Source organism: Ochotona princeps, chromosome 2, assembly GCF_030435755.1.
Source record: "Ochotona princeps isolate mOchPri1 chromosome 2, mOchPri1.hap1, whole genome shotgun sequence".
Lineage (NCBI taxonomy): Eukaryota > Metazoa > Chordata > Mammalia > Lagomorpha > Ochotonidae > Ochotona > Ochotona princeps.
This window is the reverse complement of record NC_080833.1, coordinates 119357932-119370893: the sequence shown is the minus strand read 5'-3', so window position 1 is coordinate 119370893 and position 12962 is coordinate 119357932. Positions and strand designations below refer to the sequence as shown.

Sequence of the window (12962 nt, the reverse complement as noted above, 5' to 3'; positions counted from 1 at the left end):
AACACTCACTAAAGCTGCTGTGTCCTAGTCAGGGTGACCCTAAAGAACCCCCCATCAGACCTGCCCACAAAGCTCTTGGATGCACCATCAAGTGCTGTGACAGACCCAGCTCTTGTGAATACAGGCAGATACTTTGGCCTGCCCTAGGGAGGCTCTTTGGATTCTGCTTTTGGTCCATATTATTTCAGTTCCCTCAGCAACCTGTGTGTGCAGTGGCTCAGCCCACTGAAGCCCCCAGAAATCATTTTATATATGTCAAACACTGCTCCTCCCCTGCCCAAAGATCTTTCAAAAAAGAAAAAGGAGGAGAAATTAGGATAGAATAGGCAACTATGTTAGCACACTGGTATAGTTAACACAGAATTGGCATTAACCAGGCCCAGAATGCCAACAGCCTTTGGCTGCTTTTCTGCCAGCATTACAACACTTGCATATGTACAAGGCAACTTAGGCCACTGCCTACAATGGGGGAGATCCCTATATTGTGAAGAATATTCTATCTCAAAATAGAGATATTTGACTCATTAAGAAACATTTTTTCCCCTGCTTAAATCAAATGCACAAAACAAAATGTTTAAAAGCGAAGAACAAATTATTTTGGGGGAAGGCTAAGTTGGTATTCTGATATGCTATTGCAATAAGATGAAGATTCAGGACAAACCTATTCCTTCCTCCCCTCCTTTACTCTTTGATCTGTCTTTTTTTTTTTTAAGATTTTTTTTTTAAATCAGAGAGTTAAATTTGCAGAGAGAAGGATCAGGCTTGGTGGGACTGTAACACCCAACAGTATACACCTGAATGAGTGAAGACCAGTCAGGAAAGGCCACTGTTCCTGCTAGGACAAGATGTAGACTAAGTAGGGCTGGGCCATGGACCCACCAGTGTGCACGGGATCTGGTATTGAGAAAGCTTCTGTTGGAGGAGCTTGGGCAACTCCTCTCTCAGGACACAGTCCCTGCAGGTGTGTGCAGGAACCAAGAAAGGGAGCATCCCAGACCAGGCCGGGGAATGGTACCCACTGGCATACATTTGGTGCAGGTCAAGGATGAACCAAGCTGGGCCAGTTTATATTACCTGCTGGTGAATCTGAGCAGCAGAATGGAGTGTGGGTCAGGATGGGTTCAGTCGAAACACAAGTCAGTTCACATGAGGGTCGGGATTCAGGGCTGGCTGGGCTAGGGTAGGCTGTAGCCCCCACCAGCATGAGCTGCAATTGGGGGTGGGCCGAGGCTAGCTAGGCTACAGCACCCACTGGAAAATGCAGAGGTGAGTTGGTCCATGCCAGTCCGGGCCACAGCATCTAACCAGCATATGTGGGATGCAGGGGGGAGGGGACAAGGATGATAGTCGGGCTGTGAGGGACTTTTCTGCTGGACCATCTAGTGAGCATGAAAGTTGAGATTGGGCCGACTAGGCTAGGCGGGGTTACAACACCTGTTGGCCTGCATGTGGGCTGGATTACGGAAAAACCAGCTGGCTGACTGTTCCTACTGGTGCATGTATAAGTCAGAGTGAGTGTGGGTTGGTTAGGCTTTGGCGAAACATCATCTGGTAGGTGCTGGCACAGGGGGCTAATCCTGTCATGTTAAACTGCAGAACCACATGGAGAATGCAGGAGCCAGGAGTGGGAGTGGGCTCATTAGGGAAACAGATGGCACCTCTCTGTTGGGTTACCACTCTGACTGGTGAGCATGAGAACCAGGACTGGGGCAGGCATGACTAGACAGAGAGTGGCACCTGACGGCACGTGTGTGAGCTGGATAGTGGACCGGTTGGGTTGAACTAGGCTTCAATGTCCATTGACACGTATGAAAGCTGAATGGGTTGTGGGACAGACTGGATCAGTCTGTTGTACATACTTGCAGGCATGGGAACCAAGGTAGGAGGTGGGCCTGGTAGGGGTTACTGTGGATAGCTCTGACTAGGCTGCAGTTCCCATTAGGTTCACCTGAGGGTCGAGTGTGTGGTGGACAGGATTGGGCTAGACTGCAACGCTCATTGGTTTGTGTACAAGACAGTTCTGGAGGCAGAACTGACCCAGCAATTGCAACTAACAGTGTGTCGATAGGCAGATTTGGGGAACGGACTGTGCCAATCCTGTATTGGCATGCATACACAAGAATCAGATCTGAGATCACTTCAGATGAACCACCAGACTCAGAACTCCAACCAAGGAGGAAATTGCAGGTTCCATGGTCTGACCATGGAGTGCATGAGTCAGAGTTGGCCCTCCTCAGTGGCTTTGACAGTGTAGTGGACAGCATATCCAGGAGCACATTGAGGAATGGCAGTACTTTGAAGGCTGCAGAGGACACTTGGTACCATGACAGAGAACAGAACAAACTGATCAACTACCCCTGCAGAGAGGGTATACCTAAGAAGCCGTTGAACTTGACTGGACAATAAGATGCTGGACTCTATGTTTGGTATATGCTTGCAATGGGGGAATCTCAACTGAACTTGAACTGTGGTTATGCAACAAGGTGGAGGAATCCACCATGGTGGGAGGGTTTGGGGAGGGGTGGGGAGAATCCAAGTAGCTATGAAACTGTGTCACATAATACAATGTAATTAATGAATTAAAAATAATAAGTAAATTAAAAAAAACTAAAAAAAATGAATAAATCTTTAAAAAAAATACATCGGGCTTTAAAGTTACTGAAAATGATAATGAAGAACTACTCAAATCATAAGCAAAGCACTGATGATAAGGATGATGTGGAGGTAGACTAGTTAGTTAATAATTGAAAAAGAGGAAATCAACCCAGTTAACATGAACTGACACTTCACAAGAAAATCATTTGAAAAAAAACAGCTTTAAAAAAAAAATGACACTTTGGGAACAAAATGACAAACTAATATGTATTCATCCTTTGACCCAAGTGTGAACATAGCAGAAGAGCAAGTAACATGTTGGCAAATGCCACAATCTAACACAGGTACTGTAAGAAACTGACACAGTAAAGACAGTGTACCAATTCTTGAATGAGAAGAAATGACAGTATACTAGTCCCCAAACCAGAAAGCCCATGCTATGGACGGATAACCCGAATGAGAATCCAGCTGTGTGCTCTTTCCCACATTGGCTGGGGATATACTTGATTTGCCCGTGGGATAGGAAAGCATCAGCCATACCAGGCTGATGCCAGGGCAACACTTGGGCATTGTTACAACTTGCCGGAGTTTATTATAGGTACAAGCACACTAGCCGGCTCCAACGATCTCCTCTAGATTTTGTTAAAAATTAATTTGTACTTATTCAAAAGGTAGGTAACAGAGAGGTGGAGGAAAAGACACCCAGAGATTTTCCATCTGCTGCTTCACTGTTTCAAAGCCCACAATGGAATCCAGAAGCCAGGAGCTTCTTCTAGGTCTGTCACATGGGCGGCAGGAGCCTAAACACTTGTGCCGTCTTCTGCTGCTTTTCCCAGGCACCTTTAGGGAGCTGGGGTGAAAGTAGAGTAGACAGGGCTCCAAGTGGCACCAGTCGGAATGCTGGTGTTGCAGGCAGCAGCTTAATGTGCTACGTGTGCAAACAATCCAAATATAACGCTGAGAAGTGGGGCCTTTGAAATGTGATTCGACTGGCTTGGATCATTAGAATGGCACCCCCAAGATTAAGTCTTTGTGGTTTTATAAGGTACCAAATGCCTATAAACATAAGCAAGTGTGTTCCTTTTTGCCACATGATGCTCTGTGTTATCTAGGGATGTTGCCAGCTTCAAGAAGAGCTCCACAAGAGATTGAGCCAGTGGGGTTCTCCTTTTTTATACCATCAACCCCCAAAAACATGAGTCAAAATAAGCTTTTATTTTTGAAAGTTGGGCTGCCTTAGGTATTTTATTATAATAACTAAACACTGACTAATACAGAAAAGATTAAAATGAAAAATGAGTAAATCTGAATAGCAATTTAGTAAACTGGAAGATATGCAACTATCCAAGAAGATATCTACAATAAAGTTTTAAAAAATCTTTAGGAACAGATGTTAGACTAATGGTTATGATACCTGCATCACATATCATTGTACCTGGGTTTGATACCTAAACGTGGCTACTGATCCTGCTTTCCTGCCAGTGCAGACCCTAGGAGGCAGTAGTGATGTTTCAAGTACTCGGTTTCCTGTTACTCAGAAGGAGACTTGAATTCAGTTCTCATAGTGGCCCAAATCCAACCAATATGGGCATTGAGGAGTGAATCAGGGCATGGAATCTTTCTCTGGCTCTTAAATAAATTTCAAAAATTGCACAATGGTATTTATTATGAGTGTATTCCACATGTTCAAGAAACTACAAGAAAGAAGGAGCACATCGGGCAGATATGGAAAATATTTTTTAAAAAAGTCCCAAATGATCCACTAAAAAATGAAAATGATAATGTGTTAGATGCAAAACACACTGGAAAGAATTAAGAACTTACTGCTGAATTCAAAGATAGCACTAGAAACCAACCAATATGAAACAGAGAGAAGAGGGAAAATTTCACCAAAAATTCAACTTCTGAGCATAAAGAGGTGAGATTGTTGGATAAAACTGGGATGGAGGGCCAATGTTGTGGTGTAGTATGTTAAATCATTACGTGCAATGCCAGCATTCTATACTGGAGTACCAGTTTGAGAGCCAGCCTTTGTTTCCTATCCAGCCCCTGGCTCAATAGCCTAGGAAAACATCAAAACATACAAAACAATGAAGCCGTAATACTTGGGTCTCTGCAATCTACATGAGGAACTCAGATGGAGTTCCAAGCTCCTGGCTTTGGGCCTGGCCCAGTTTTGACCACTGGGGTCATCTGGACAATGAATAAGCAAACGGAAGATCTTGCTCCCTTTTCTGTCTCTGCCACCACCCCCAAACTCTACCTTTCAAATAATAAAAAATCTTTTAAGAAAACAAAATGGGGGCCCAGCGTGGTAGCCTAGTGGCCAAAGTCATCGCCTTGCATGCGCTAGGATCCCATCTGGATACCATTCGTGTCCCAGTTGCTCTACTTCCCATCCAGCTCCCTGCTTGTTGTCCGGGAAAGCAACTAAGGACAGTCCAAGACCTTGGGACCCTGCATCCTCATGGTAGACCTAGAGTTGGCTCCTGGCGCCTGTCTTCGGATTAGGTCAGCTCCAGGCACTGAAGCCACTTAGAGAGTGAATCAACAGATGGAAGATCTTCCTGTCTTTCCTGCTCTCTGTAAATCTAACTTTCCAAGAAAAAAATTTTTAAAAAATGGTCCCAAATGTGTAAAGATACATGAAAAATAGAGGAGAAATTCTAAGAAGGAAATGAGGTAGGGATTTAGTAAAGAAATAAATATAAAAACTCTCAATGTCCATATTAACACCATGTTGAGTTTGGGTAATGTGATTTTTGTTATGGATTCATTCTTTTACCACTCACATTAAAAATACCAGAACAATTTTAGCCAATTTTCCTATTTCTGTTTTCTCTAAACAATGTTAAATTTGTCCTGTTATATTTCCTGGTTTCTCATATTTATCTGTCTATTTGATGCTAACATCCCAATTCTAGTTCTTATTTCTGGATGACTGTACTTCAATAATGGCCTGCTAACATGACATCCATCATGAATTATTCTGCCAAATTAATTTCCCCAGGGCAGCACTTTGATCATTCATGTAATTTCTTTTTTCTTTTATTTTTTTTTTTGGTTCTAAAACCTTCAAAGGCAGGACTCCGATTGTCTTCTGAATAAAGTTTAGACTTGTGTTTATCTGCAATTCAAACTTACAACTATTTTCCCAGAATTTTTAAAGCCTTTTATCTATACTAAATTATCTGCTGCCTTCAACAATTTTATTATCTCTTAATTAAGTCATTAACTTCACGGGTACTTAACTTAGCAACTACTTTGTGGCAAGCATCTACTAAATGCTAGATTTTTCTTTAAAAAAAAAATCTTCATTTCTTTGAAAGGCTGAGTTACAGAGAAAAAGGAGGAAAAATGTAGTGAAATGAATGAAAGCAGTCCAGTCAGTCCTACCTGGGAAAAAAATGAAGTGACCTGCATGATTACATTAAGGGAAAATGGAAAACTCCCTGTGCTTTAGTGGCATGCTCTCATAGGCAGACCATGCATCTTCTTCCTGTCACAGACATTTCTGAGCGTTCACTCTAAGATGGTGCTGGCTGTACAAGTCAATATGAGGCTGAGTTTCTTGAAATGCCTGGGGCAGGGACTCAAACCATGAGTGATTTCAACAGGACTGCTTCTGATATTTATATCTCCTGTGAATAAAATCAATGTCTTGTTGGCAGTGCAATGAATCTAGAAGGTGAAGGGTAGGAGTCTAAAATGGGAGTAAAAGTGGAATATTGGCCAATAATGTATCATGGGAATACTAAGGAAGCATGACAGTATGCTTGTGCCAGGCAAAGTCACTTCAGATTTTAGGCTTCCATTCAACTGCCCACACTCACACATGAAAAACAAATGTGTATTATTTTAGGTGCTTATGTTTTCTGACATTCTTTCTAACTCTGATGTTAGAGAAGTTGACTGTTGAAGCGTTCTGTGTCTTCTCTTGATAAAAGGAGTCTTCCCAATCATCCTATGGCAGATGTGTCAGGACATTGGGTTAAAATCCAGAAACAAATTCATCAGAAACTCAGAGAAACTTAGGTTGCTGGGCTTCTTCCTCATACTGGCCAATTCAAAATAAATGCACACTTTGTCTTACAGAGAATGGTGTAGCCTTCAGGTCATGTAAGAGCTGGAAATGACCTTTGACAGAAACCTTGAATTATGAATGTACTCTTATTTGCCTCATCTCACTTAATCCTACAAATCATTATTTCATTTTCAAAATGTGCTTCAGGGTCGGCACTGGCCTTGTGATCAAGATACTGCTTGCAGTGTGCCTAACTTCAAGCTCTGGCTCCACTTCTAGTTTATTGCTGATAAACCCAGAGTGGCCACTGGTGCTGACTTCAAGCAATTGATTGCCTGACATCCAGCCACAGGGGAAACCTGGATTAAGTTACTGGCTCCTGGTTCTCAGCTTTTGCCTGGGCCAGCCCCAGCTCTGTAGGTATCTGGGGGGATCCAGCGTGGTGAGAGAGTGGGAGCATTCTTTCTCTCTCTCAAATAAAAAAAGGACAGGTTTTTAAGTGTTCTTGCATTTTGTTCTTTTCAGTTTTGCAGGCCTCACTTGATTCAGTTTCTGCACTGAAAACTGCCTGGTGACAGTGTTATATCTATCAGATGAATCTACCCTGTGCAAGGAAGCCAGAGTAGTGATTTTTAAGTAAACACTGTTTATTTCTGTAAAATTCACATCCAAACTCTAAGTAGTTCAGTGACTTTCCACTATCACAGATAACTTTTAAAATTGGGATGCTCAAATGCCCAAAAAGTGGCTCTCAGTTAGAAGATGTTTGAAGCAACCAGACATAAGTGACATATTTTTTCCAGGGTAGCAACTATACTTGAGTAATTTAAAACACTACTTCCCTTCTCTTGTTCTATAACATCAAACACTTATCAGAATGTAAAAAGAAAAACATTGTAAGTTCATATGCACGGAATTCTTGATTCATTACACATTTTTTTTATTTTATTTTTATTACAAAGTCAGATATACTGAGAGGAGGAGAGATAGAGAGGAAGTGGAGCTGCCGGGATTAGAACCAGCGGCCATATGGGATCAAGGCGAGGACCTTAGCCACTAGGCCACACTGCCGAGCCCCTCATTACACATTTTTATCATTCAAGGCCTTCATTCATTCCTTTAATCAATGAAACAACAGGACAGGTGTTCGGTTTAGCAGTTAAGACCCCCTTGGGATACCTGCATCCCATGTTGGAGTGACTGGGTTCAAGTCCTGGCTCCACCCTCAAGACCAGCTTCCTGTTACTGCCCACCCTGGCAGGCAGCAGGTATTAGTTAGTTATTAGTTCAAGTATTTGGATCCTCGCACCCGCACAGGAGACCCAAATTGAGTTCCAGTGTCCTGTCATTGCAGGGTCCTCTCATTGGACAGCGAAGCAACAAATACATGTCTACCTTGATATATGCCTTTCAAATAAAATGAATGAATAAAAATTCAAGAAAATCAGTAGATCAAACAAAGACCAGGTGTCCGCCTAGCAATTAAGATCCCCATCCATGGTATCAAAGGATCTGTGTTTGATTCCCGGATCTGGCTCCTGACGTGAGCCTTCTGCTGATGGAGACCCCGAAAAACACTAGGGGATGGCTCAAATAATTCAGCTCCTGCCACTCACGCGGGAAATCTAGACTGAGTCCTTGACCTCCAGCCTCGTGCCAATCTGCTGTGGGTATTTGGGGAGTAAACCAGTGTAGGATGTTCTCACTGAATATCTTTCTCTTCTTGCCTTTGAAACAAATAAATAATCACAAATAACCACCAAAAAGAAAACTAGATGAAAATTTTTTATACTCACTTTTTTGGATCATCCATTGTATCAGTCAATCTCTTCCCATTACATTGTAACACTATCAAAATTCATCATTCTCTTGCTTCTGTTTATAGTATCACTTCAAATATATTTCAGAAGTGTTTATCTTTGGGAAGGTGTGTTACATTAATTTTATTTTTTAAAATTTATTTATTTATTTATTTATTTTTTAATTACAAAGTCAGATATACAGAGAGGACAGAGAGGAAGATCTTCCGTCCCATGATTCACTCCCAAAGTAACCGCAAAGGCTGGTGCGCACCAATCCAAAGCCGGGAACCTGGAACCTCCTCCAGGTCTCCCACGTGGGTACAGGGTCCCAAAGCATTGGGCCGTCCTCAACTGCTTTCCCAGGCCACAAGCAGGGAGCTGGATGGGGAAGTGGAGCTGCTGGGATTAGAACCAGCGCCCATATGGGATCCCGGTGCATTCAAGGCGAGGACTTTAGCCGCTAGGCCACGCCGTTGGGCCCTGTTACATTAATTTTATTAAAAAATACCATATGGATATACCAGCTTTTAAAAAAATATTTACTTATTTTCATTGGAAAGATTAAATTCAGAGAGAAGGAGAGAGAGAAAAAACAAAGGTCTTCCATCTGCTGATTCACTGAACCAATCTGAAGCCAGGCACTTCCTCTGAGGCTCCCACATTGGTGCAGAGCCCTAAAGACTTGGGCAATCCTCCACTGCCTTTCTAGGCCTTTAGCAGAGAGCTGGATCTAAAGTGGAACAGCCAGGACACAAACCAGCACCTACATGGGATGCTGACACCACAGGGAGGAGGATTAGTGTGTTGTGCCACCATGCTGGTTCCCAAATTTCCCTTTAGATATACACTTGAGGGAAAACGGCAGTTTAAAGAGATGTAAGAGCTTACAGAATAATGTCAATTTGTTCCAAACAGGCAGAACCAACTTACAGTCCTACTAGGAATAATTAAGAGATTTTATTGAACTACATTCCAGTGATATGGTCTAATGCAAAAATCTGTATTTTGAATTGTAGTGACATGCACAATATCAAGTTTACTATTTTAGCTATTTTAAAAAAAAACATTTATTTGAAAGGCAGAGTTTCTCTACAAAGAAATAAGATGATAGATCTTCCATCTGCTGGTTTACTTCCTAAATGGTTACAACAGCTGGGGCTAGCCAGGGTTAAAACAGGAACAGGGATCTCTTCCAGGTCTCCCACAGGAGTTTAGGAGTCAAAGTACTTTGTCTATCTTCCTATGCCCTTTTAGGGACATTAGCAGGAAGTTGGATGAGCAGCATGGCAGCCAGGACTCAACTTGGTGCCCATACAGAATGCTGGCAACACAAGCGGCAACTTAATCTACTACACCACAATGTTGGTGTCCATGTTAACTTAGTTTAACTATATAGTTCAGCGGTGTTGGATACATTCAACGTGTCATTCAACCATCAACAACATCTACCTCTGGAACTTTTGTCTCCCTAGACTGAGATTCTGAACCCATTTAACAGAAACAACTGTTGTCTCCTCTCCCTGCCTCCCAGCAACTACCACTCTACAGTGAAACCACACAGTGTTTGTGTGTTTTTTTTTTAATATTTATTTTTATTTGAAAAGAAGATTTTGTAGACTGCAATGGCTGAAGTGAAGGCAATCTGAAGCCAAGAACCAGAAGCTTCTTCCATGTCTCTGGTAGGTGCAGGATCCCAAGGCTTTGGGCCATCTGCCACTGAATTCCCAGGCCATAAGCAGGAAGCTGGATTGAAAGTGGAGCAGCTGGGACACAAATCAGTGCCCATGTGGGATGCTGGCACCGGAGGCTTCCTATGCCATGGTGACAGCCCCGTGTGTGTTTTTGTGATAGCTTTTACTTAGCATGGTATCTTCAAGGGTCATTCATGTTATAGCACGTGTCAGAATTTCCTTCCCTTTAAAGGCTGAATAATAGAGAATCAAGATGGCCGAATAGGGTAAGGACATGTTTAAACAGATAGAGAAATAAAGGCTGAATAATATTCTCCTGTATGTTAACTCCACATTTAGTTTACTCATTCATCTGCCAATGGATACTTGGGTTATTTCTGGTAATTTGATGTTCAATGTTTTAAAGATTATTTATTTGAGGAACAGTGACAAAGGAAAAGAGACATAGAGAAAGAGACCCTCCATCCTTGGCCACATTCCCCAAATGGCCCCAACCATTCAGGCTAGGCCTGCCCACAGCTAGGAACCAGGAACTTGGTGTGGGTCTCCCAGGCCAGCAGTAGCAGCTTGGGTCATCATCCACTGCTTTCCCGGTGCATACCAGGGAGCTAGAACAGCACCTGGGACTGCAATTACAGCCATGATACAGGATGCTGGCAACATAAATGGTGTTTTAACTCATTGTGCCACAAGGTTGGCCTGCCTGTCCATTTTGGGATTGCATTTTGTTACTGAATTGTAGGAATTTCAGAAACCTTCTTTATATTCACATACATTTTGCATGTAAACTTTCTCTCTCTATATATATACACACACACAGACATACATACATATAAATGTCACAGAACCTTTCTGAATGTTTTTAGTTCAAAATGGTTTTTTTAAAAGATGAAATCTTTTGGTTTTCCACAGATCAGATCACATTTCTGCAAAGATACTTTCACTTTTTCCTTTCTGATTGATAGTCTCTTAATGAAATTTTCCCAAATAACAAGAATGGCACTCAATTTCAGTCTCTTACAGGGGTAGCAGGGACTTGTATCCCACTCAGGGACAGGGTCCCAAGGCTTTGGGCTGTCCTTGACTGCTTTCCCAGGTCACAAGCAGGGAGCTGGATGGGAAGTGGAGCTGCTGGGAAATGAACCAACATCCATGAGATCCCAGCAGATGCAAGGTGAGGATTTAGCCTCTAGGCTACCATGCTGGGCCACAATGTAGGGATTTATATCAACCCAACAGGTGCAGTCTAACAGGTTGACTCTGGGTACTCTGACAGGAAACACTGATGTTCCAAGCAGCTATTTAACCATTATACCCACTCCTCACTTTTTAAATCTTTGCCACCTGAACATACTGGTTCTGAATACATGGCCCTCATCACTAATAACATTGAACACCTTTTTGTAAGGAGGCATTCATACCATTCCCTTACTGTGCATTCAGATCTTCTGCTCCTAATGAAGAGGAACACTTAGAGACTAAATGACTACAACATCAGTTTATCGGCTTCTCAAATATATACATACATGATTTTTAACCTTAGTGACGTACAGGCTTAGCTGAGATTCTGATGAAAACTTAGCAATTCTCAATACAGTATCAGGAAATTGACGGATCTCCTTAGGATCAATCAAGGACCTTTCATGCACTAAGACTTGACTCACCTCACCCAATCTGTTTCTACTGAATCCACATACAAGGGGAAAAAGAATCAGAAGTAGTGGTACAGGAGAGCCAGAAATCAAGTGCACTGGAGTTGAAGAGAAAAGAACTAGTCACACACTGGACAAGTCAAGGGGAACCGCTCAGCTGGCTTTTGGGTTCTCTCTCTCTCTCTCTTACACACACACATAATCCTCTGAAAAACCAGAACATCTCAGCGAACCTGAAATCAACCTGCTGAGGCATTCTCTTTGCTCTATACTGAATTTTTGGCCTTACACATGAGTTGCCAGCATGTGTAAATTGAACTTTCATGGAAGAATTAGGGGACCTGGACTTTGCAGGGGAAAAAAACAACCCCCCAAAAACAAAAAAACAGGGAGCTTAAAAATTTGGCGCTCATCCATGGCCGGGCTGAAACATCCAACAACAAGAACCAGAATGGGGTGAAAGCCAGTCAGGAAAAGCCACTGTTCCTGCTAGGACAGGAGGTGAACTGAGTAGGGTTGGCTCAAGGACCCCCTGGCATGCACAAAATCTGGCATTGGGAGGGGTTCTGATGGAGGAGCCTGGGCAACTCCTCTGGCAGGACACAGTCCCTGCAGGTAAACGCAACAAGCATGATAGGAAACAGCCCAGAATAGGCCACGGAAAGTTTCCCACTGGCACACATTCAGCATGGGTCAGGAGCAGACCAGGCTGAATCAGTTCATGTCATCCACTGGCAAATCCAATCACCAGAACAGAGTGTGAGATGAGCCGGGTTTGGTTGCGACAAAACAAGTACACATTATGGAATGCCAGGCCGTGGTTGCCTGTACTGGATATGAATGCAGCACCCAACCAGCACACGTGAGATCCAGGAAGGGAGGGGCAGAACTGGCGGGGGGATTAAGGGGCTGGTCCCCTCGCCGGACAGCTACTCCCACTGGAGAGCGTGGGCTGGGATGGGGACAGACCAGACTAAGCAAGGCTGCAACACCTGTGCGCTGCATGTGGATTAGATCAGGGAAAAGCCAGGCTGGGCTGATAATTCCTGCGGGTGCAAGCATAAATTAGAGTGGTTGAGGGATGTTTGGGCATAGCCGCAGCATCAGCTGGCAGAAGCTGGCACTGGGGACTAATTCTGTCAAGTCAAATCACAGAACCACATAAAGAGTGCATAAACCGGGACAGAGAGACCTGGGA

At 43.1% G+C, this 12962-nt stretch overlaps 1 long non-coding RNA gene across 1 annotated transcript in view; it reads right to left on the bottom strand.

Moving 5' to 3' along the window:
- Positions 1 to 12962, bottom strand: part of LOC131479525 (uncharacterized) — a 43616-nt gene that overhangs the window by 28807 nt on the left and 1847 nt on the right. Inside the window, exon 2 of the long non-coding RNA XR_009244929.1 lies at positions 8236 to 8346. This is a non-coding gene — a long non-coding RNA (uncharacterized LOC131479525). The remainder of the gene's footprint in view (positions 1 to 8235; positions 8347 to 12962) is intronic.